Consider the following 8,360-nt stretch of genomic DNA (forward strand, 5'->3'; position numbering starts at 1 on the left):
CTTTGCAATCAATGAAACACAGATAGACATTCTTCTGGTATTCTCTGCTTTCAGCCAAGATCCATCTAACATCAGCAACAATATCCCTAGTACCACGTTTAATATTATTATTTATGTGTCATTGTATTCTATTGGATAGGATTTTATTCAGGATTTTTGCATCTATGTTCATGAGAGATATTGGCCTATAGTTTTCTATTTTGACGGTGTCTTTACCTGGCTATGGTATCAAAGATACGTTTCCTTCACAGAATAAGTCTGGGAGAATTCCATCTTTTCCCTATTTTCTTAAGTAGCTTATGTAAGATTGATGATAGCTTTTTTCTGAATGTTTAATAAAATTCACTTGTAAAGCCATCTGATCCACCATTTTTTTGGGGGGGAGGGGCTGGAAGGTTGTTGTGTTTTTTTGTTTTGTTTTGTTTTTTTGTTTTTTTTAATTATCCTTTCACTTTCTTCTTTTTTAATGAGTCTGTTAAATTACAGTTTGTGTCAGTTTAGATAAGTTGTTAATTTCTAAGTTTTTGTCTATTTCCTCTAGGTTTTCATATTCTTTTGAGTATAACTTTTCATAATATTCCAATGTTAACCTTTTCTTTTTGGTTGATTCTGTTGTGACGTTGCCCATTTCATCTGTTTTTAGGATTATTTGTGTTTTTTCCTTCTTTTCCTTTGCTAGTGGTTTGTCGATTTTATTGACCTTTTCAAAGAACCAACTCCTTGTTTTGTTGATGGTTTCAATGATTTTTCAGTTTTCTACTTCATTTATTTCTGCTCTAAGTTTTATAATTTCAGTTTTTTTATGAGGTGTAGGGTTTTTTTGCTCTTCATTTTTAATTTGTTGGAGATGTTGGATTAGAGAGTCAATGATAATTTTTTTCCCCTGCCTTTTGATATGTTTCCTTATTGCTATAAATTGACCTCAGATAACGGTTTTGGCTGTTTCCTAGAGGTTTTGGTAAGTGGCATTTTCACCATCATTTGTTTCAAGAAACTTTTAAGTTTCATTTATTTATTTCTCCTAGTATCCATTCATCTTCAAGCAAGGTGTTGTTCAGCTTCCAAATGTATGGTTTTTTCCTCCTTTATCCTCTTGTTATTAGTTTCTAATTTTGTAGCATTGTGGTCTGAGAAATTGTTTTGTATTATTTCTATGTTTTTGTCTTTATTGATGCTTGACTTGTAACCTAAAATGTGATCTATTTTGGAGAATGTTCCATGCCCATTGAAGGAGGTACACTGTGGGGTTTTTTGGGATGCATTAACCTAAAAATATCTATGAGATCAAGTTAGTTTATCGTGTGGTTTAATTCTTGAGTATCTTTGGTGAGTTTTTTTTTTTTTCTGGTAGCTCTCTCTATTCTTGAGAGTGGTGTATTGAAATCTCCAACTACTACAGTAGTATTGTCTATTTCCTTTTTCAGTTTCATTCACATTTGTTTTATATATTTTACAGGTCTTTTATTTGGTGCATAGATATTTATTATTGTTACATCCTCTTGTTCTGTTGATACTTTAAGCATTATGTAGTGGCATACTTTGTCCTTTGTGATGGTTTTGCACTGAAATTTATTTAATTGGAGATTAATATCATTACTCCTACTTTTTTCTGGTTGCCATTAGCTTGCTATGTTTTTTCCCATCCTTTTATGTTTAGTCTTTCTTTATCTTCGTTTTTCAGGTGTGTGTCTTGTAGACAGCATATTGATGATTTTTTTTAAATCCAATCTGCTACTCTTCTTCTCTTCAGTAGTACATTCAAACCATTCACATTTGGTGTGATTATTGAAAGGCAGGGTTTTATTGCTATCATTTTGTTGAGTTCTTTCTCATGTTGTTGCTAGTTACCTTGGTCCTTGCTACTTTCTGTGGTACCTCTGTGAGAAGGACATCTTTCAGTTTTTCCTGCAATGCTAGACTTGTTTTTACAAACTTTCTTAGGTTCTGCTTTTCTGGGAAGATCTTTATCTCTTCTTCATATTTGATGGATAATTTTGCTGGGTACAGTATTCTTGGTTGAAAGTTGTGTCCTTTGAGTGTTAGGTATATGTCTTTCCACACTCTTCTTGCTCACATGATTTCTGCTGAGAGGTCTAATTGAATCTTATCTGTTCTCTCTTATATGCTACTCTCTGTTTCTCCCTCGCTGCTTTGAGAATTCTCTCCTTATCCTTGGTTCTGACAAATTTAACTGTGATATGCCTTGGTGTTTTTCTTTTGGGGTTGTTCTATATGTTGTTCACTCAGCTTCTTGAATATATATTCTCTCACTCTTCAATATGCCTTGGAAGTTGTCCTTTAGTAAAACTTCCACAACATTTCAGTGCCTTTACTTGCTTCTTGCTGTTTTGAAATTCCAATGATGCATATGTTATTTCTCTTGATGGGATTCCACATTATTCTTGGATTTTCTTCTTTTTCCTTGCTTTTTGATTCTGCTTTTTGCTTTAGCAGTTTGGTGGTGACAATTCTATATTCTATTTCAGTGGATCTGTGTTCCATCTCTTCAACTCTGCTCATGTGTTCCTCCATCATGTTGACAGCATCTGATACATTGGACCTCACATTTTGAATCATGGTTTCTTATTTTTTTTCCAGTGCCACCAATACCTCATTTTTTTTATTTGCATTATTCTGGATTTTTTTTTTTAATCTCCTCCTCATCTCTGCTTGTAGTATCCTGTAATTCTTCAAGGTTTTCTTTCATCCATTGAAAATATTCAATCATTGTTCTTTTAAATTCTGTGTCTGACTGTTCCATCAGACTTTCTGGTTTAAGGATATCCATTGATACTATGTTACCTTTTGGGGGTGACATCTTGTTTTGTGTTTGTGTAGTATGTGAGATAGCTTGCTTTCTTCGAGACATTGATATGTTACTGATCTGAAGACAATGTTCTAGAGATCAGTTGGCCAGCTACCCTACTTGTATTTTTCTCTGAACTTCTGGCTCAAGGGAAAGGTCAGTTCAGAGCTTGTGAGAGCAGCCTCTTTTAGGTAAGTCAGTTCAAGGTGCTCAGGAATAAAGGCAAGTTGTTTGGATGTGTAGGCACAGGTCTTTTATTTGGTGCATAGATATTTATTATTGTTACATCCTCTTGTTCTGTTGATACTTTAAGCATTATGTAGTGGCATACTTTGTCCTTTGTGATGGTTTTGCACTGAAATTTATTTAATTGGAGATTAATATCATTACTCCTACTTTTTTCTGGTTGCCATTAGCTTGCTATGTTTTTTCCCATCCTTTTATGTTTAGTCTTTCTTTATCTTCATTTTTCAGGTGTGTGTCTTGTAGACCTAATGGGGTGGGCATGGGGGCAGGGCAACTCCAGGGAAGGGTCAACCACTTGTGGGATTTCACTCTGACCTCAGCTGCTCAGGTGTGCTCACGAATGGGGTCTCTACTCAAATTCCAGCTGTCCGTCTCGCACCCAGTGGTTCTCACTCAGTGATCCATGCCCAAAAGCCCTTTCCCACATGCCCTCACATAGCAGCCCCTGTCTAAGCAGAGTCCTGGATCCAGTAGGACCCAAGAAGACTCAGTCAAATACCCACTGACCCACTCACTTCTGGATGGTCTGTGGTGCCCACCATAAAGTTTAGTCAAATTCCCACCATCCCTGCTTACTCTTGGGCACTCTCCCAGGCAATCCGCAGTACTCAAGAAAACCCAGTTAGGTTTCCACTGTCCTGCCCAATCATGGGCAGTAGGCAAGGGCTCAAGAAAACTCAGTTAGACTCCAACAGACCCACTCACACTTAGCGAGGCTTAAGAGAGCTCAATTAATTTCTCCCTTACCTTCATTCTGCTGGGGATGACTCCCACTGCAGCTTGGCTGGTGGCTTCAAGCTTTGGCCTGATGCACTGTGAGGCCCCCCAACATGGCTCTATCTTCCTGTAGCTCCAAAACTAATTGTTCCAACAAAAATTCTGATTCAAATTCCTACTGTTCATGTTGTGTCATGTCAGTTTATCTCTGTGTAATGTGAAGGTCTCTCTAGGGGTCTGTTTCTATGCAACTTGCTAATCCTCCGGCTATTCACACTGCACTCTCTACTGCCACCATCTTGGAATTCTGCTATTTTTTTACTTAGTGTCTCTGTTTACACTAGGGACTTTGAAAAGAAAAAAAAAGGGGGGGGTTAATCCTGGGACATGCATTGGTATCTATTTCTTTCTTGTAGCAGAAACATTTCCTGAATTGTTTTGTAGCTTACTGCAATTTCGGCAAGAGATTTATGGCTTTAATTGTCAGCGGAATAACAAAAAGGACAAAGAGGAGGAATGCAGTCACAAGTATTACTGTTGTTATTAAGGTTTTTAACCCTCCTAGATGTATTGCATTAGGTAAATATGCTGTCAGGGACCCTGTCAGAGTAAAGAGAAGCAACGATGTCAATCTAAACACTAACCTGATCCAGGACATAGTCTTCACAATTGCTTGCTATGCAGCAAAGAGCTGGACAATGACTAAGGATGACAAAAGAAGAATGGTGCTGGACAAGAGGCTTGAAAATACGTTGGACCACCAAGAAAACAAATTGATCTGTCTGGGAGAAGATAAAGTTTCTGCCTTGAGGCTAGGATTTTTTTAAAAATTAATTTTAATGACAGTTTACAGAGACTTAGGGTTTCCAGACATTCATTGTTGCACTTTTCTCCCTAACTATCCCCTCTAGCCAATTCACTCTTTTCTTTGAAAAGACAAAGAAACACTCTTTCATTACTATAAAATCCCTCCCTTCCAAGTCCCCTCCACTATGCAGCCTTCACTTTGTACTTCTGTAATGACAAGAATAACAATTCATATGTCCCTTTTAAACAGCTCTCTTCCTCACCTGTTTCAATGTAATATACAACATTCCTCCCCTCCTTTTCTGTCTTCCTTCAACACCGATGTCAGCCTCATTTTACAGCAGTGGCCCTATGCAATATTTGTCCTTTTGTGACTGAGATATTTCACTCAGCATAATGTCCTCCAGGGTCACTAATTTTGCATAATAGTTTATTTGTTCTTTGTTTTTCAGTGATACATAATATTCCATTGTGTGACTACACCACTCCCTCTCTATCCATTTGTTTGTTGATGAGCACTTGGCTTGTTTCCAACTCTTTGCTATTTGTAAACAAAGCCACAATAAACATGAGTGTGCATATATCTGCTAGGGTGGCAGCTATGTTTTCTTTAGGGTATATTCCAAGTATTGGAATTGCTGGGTCAAGTGGTATTTCTATTTCAAACTTTTTGAGAAAGTGCCATACTGCTTTTCATAGTTGTTACACCATTTTACACTCCAACCAACAGTGAATCACATCAGCATTTGTTGTTTGCTGCTTTGTTGAATTTTGCTATTCTTACTGGGCTGAGATGATATCTCATAGTTTTTTTGATGTTCATCTCTCTTAGAGCTAGGCATTTTGAGCATTTCTTCATGTGTTTCTTCACCTTCTGAATGTCTTGTTTGGTGAAGTGTCTGTTTATATTCTGTGCCCATTTTCAAATAGGGTTGTTTAACCATTATCTTGTTGTGGTGATCAAGTATTCTATAAAATCTAGATATAAGTCCTTTGTCTGACATGTCATTACCAAATATTTTTTCCTGATCTATGGCTTCCCTTTTAACCCTGTTGGAGAAGTTTTTGGATGTGCAGAAGGATTTGATTCTTATAAGTTCCATTCATCTACTTTATCCTCTCCTGGTTGTAGATTTTTCAGGATGCCTGAAAGACTGTTTATGTTGTGGATTAGGGCTTCTAGAGTTCTTCAAAGCTGTTTTCTAACGAAGTTTAGAGTCCTTGGTTTTAGTCCTAGGTCCCTGATACACGTTGAGTTGATTTTGTGTATGGTGTGAGGTGTGGGTCTTGCTTGAGTTTTCTGCAGATGGTTTTCCAATTTTGCCAACACCATTTGTTAAATAGACTGTTGTTTCCCCACTTAACTGATTTCATCTCTTTGTCAAAAATCAGTTGACCACAGGGAGATGGGCTGATTCATGGGTTCTCAATTCTATTCCATTGATCTGTCTTTGTACCAGTACCATGCTGTCTTAACCCCCACGGTACTGTAGTAGGATTTGAAATCAGGGACTGATATGCCTCCACCTTGTTTCTCTTTTTAAGGAGTGCTTTGCTTATTTGGTGTCTCTTTCAATTCCAAATGAAATTGGAGATTGCCTTTTCTATCTCGTTGAAGAATGGAATTGGTATTTGTATTGGCATTGCATTGAACATGTAGATTGCCTTTGGTAGGATTTTCATTTTCACAATACACAATCAACAATCTTAACACTAGCAGTCAAGAAATAAAAAGATAAATTGCATTGGGAAAATATGCTGTCAGGGCCCTCTGCAGAGTGCTGAAAAACAATGATGTCAGTCTAGGGACTAAGATGTGGCTCATCCAGGCCATGGTATTTGTGATTACTTGCTATGCATCAGAGAGCTAGATAATGACTAAGGATGACAGAAGAAGAATTGATCATTGTGGTGCTTGAGAAGAGTTTTGAACGCACCATATACTGCCAGAAAACAAATAGGTCTATCTTGGAGAAGGTGAAAACAAGTTTCTTTTTGGAGGCTACGATTTTGAAGCTTTGCCTCACATAATCTGGGCACTTGGCCAACAGAGACCTGTCCTTTGAGAAGGATTTCATGCTTGGAAGTGTGAAAGGACAGTGCAGGAGAGGAAGACTCCAGACTAGATAGATTGATATAGTAACTGAGGCAATGGGGATTGGTGCGTCAGAATTAGTGAGAGTGGCTCAGGACAGGGCAAGATTCAGAGCTACTGTACCTAGTGTTATTTTGGGTTGCAGACAACTTGATTTCTTGTAAGAACAACATGAGTGGTATACAATTCTCTTTTTGTACCTCTGTTCTCATTTTTCAGGGTATATTACAAACAGTGGAATAGCTGGATCATCTGAAATTTTCAATTCAGCTTTTTGAGGAAACACCAAACTGCCTTCCAGAATGGTTGTACCATTTTACAATCCCACCAAAATGTATAAGAGTTCTTATTTTACCACATCCTCTCCAACATTTATTACCTGCTGTTCTGTGAAACTTTTGCACTGTTATTGGAGTGAGATTGTGTCTCATTGTGGTTTTGATTTGCGTCTGTCTTATTGCCACTGATTTTGAGCATTTCTTCATGTGTCTATTGGCCATCCAAATGTCTTCCTCTGTGAAAAGTCTTTCCATGTATTTTGTCCATTTTTAAAATTGGATTATTTGTCTTTTTTCTGGAGGCCAAGGGGTATTCTGTAAATTTTGTTATGAGACCCTGGTTTGAGATTATATTACCAAATGTTTGTTCCCAATCAATAGGTTTTCTTTTCACCGTGTTGGAAAAAAATTTTTTTGATGTGCAGAGAGATTTAATTTTTAGATGATCCCATTAATCAGTTTTATCCTCTTCAGATTGTGTATTCCTGGCTGTATTTGGCAGTCTGTTTATACTGGAATTTGGATGTCTAAGTTTGATCCCAGTCTGTCTCTTCTGAACTTTATTGTTTTGGGGCTTACTGTATAAAACGATCATTGTTGAAAGAATATGAAGATCCAAGGGAGTGGAAGCAGAGGGCTGAGGATAAGCGGGGGTGGGTGGTTAACCATAGGATCACACAATTTAATGGGAGGGGTGGTTAAGGAAATGGAAAAAATCTGGTGTGTAAAACAATGCATTCGAACTCTGTAAATAAACCAGTATAAAATAAGAAGACTCAACAACAACAACACTTTATTGTGTGCATGAATAAAATAAAATAAAATATGGTACAGAAAACAAACAAATAAACAAAAAGAATCTTGGTTAAATAGTGCCAAGGAAGCATGTGTCCTGCAAGTTATGAGGTAAACAAGGGTAAGTATGTGTCACATATAGTAAAAAAAAAATACATCTGGAACAATCCATTGTAGGTGCCCATAGCTTTTAAAGGTGGGATTAAACAACATAAGGATTAGTGAGTTTTTTAGCACACTTCCAGGGCTTTGTGGTCCAAACACAATTGAGGTGACTCAAATGAAAAGGAGATCCGGTTCCATGGGGGAACTCTGGCCACCATTTTGTTATGGAAGTGTTTCCAGTTAGGGTTTGGTCACAAAAATTTTCACACATGATATGATATAACAGGTTTTGTTGGTGTACATGCATACAGGATATATGATATATACATCATTTCTCTTATTAGATTAGTAATTGTCCAGGACTGTGGGTGTTCCTGGGGGATAAATGTGTGGCTGAAGTTTTGGGATGCTAGTAAGTAAGGGAGGAATGTCTGTCCCATAGGACAGTTCACTTATATGAACTTTTTTTATACATCTAGCAATTGGACACATTCAGTGTGAATGCAATACA

This window comes from Elephantulus edwardii, unplaced genomic scaffold, assembly GCF_000299155.1.
Source record: "Elephantulus edwardii isolate Elephantulus edwardi_28Jun2011 unplaced genomic scaffold, EleEdw1.0 scaffold00301, whole genome shotgun sequence".
Lineage (NCBI taxonomy): Eukaryota > Metazoa > Chordata > Mammalia > Macroscelidea > Macroscelididae > Elephantulus > Elephantulus edwardii.